Genomic DNA, 520 nt, shown 5'->3' on the forward strand with positions numbered 1-520 from the left:
CGAGAGGAACAACAATACTTTCTGCAGGATACTTTCAGCTACTTAAATCCTTATTAAAACTCTGCACATACAGTACCAGTTAAATTCAAAACATTACAGGAGAGGATCTGACAGTGGCAAAGACACAACATAATGGTTACAGTTCAGAAAACTTGCATGTTATCAAATGTGAATCCATGACAAACAAATCTTTACATGAGACTCCTTAGAGACTTTATGAAAATGGAAATGAATGGATGCTTTGTCCTGTAACAAGAATAACTGTTTACTGCTTAGGTGCTCTTCTGGAGCTATAGGAGGTAAGTTTGGAAATACAGACTATTACCAATTCTACTAAACTACTAAAATACTCCTAGCAGAATACTTGGCATTTTTCTATTCCCAAGTTTAAAACAGCATCAGAAGTTGCTCTTGTAGATGGCTGTTAATGCCTCAGTGCATTAGCATGCAGAGACTGCCTCCTGTTCTCTCCTCCTGTCCCACATAGTTAAAGCCAAACCAAGAAAACATTTCTGGCATT

Source organism: Acanthisitta chloris, unplaced genomic scaffold (genome assembly GCF_000695815.1).
Source record: "Acanthisitta chloris isolate BGI_N310 unplaced genomic scaffold, ASM69581v1 scaffold39917, whole genome shotgun sequence".
Taxonomy (NCBI): domain Eukaryota; kingdom Metazoa; phylum Chordata; class Aves; order Passeriformes; family Acanthisittidae; genus Acanthisitta; species Acanthisitta chloris.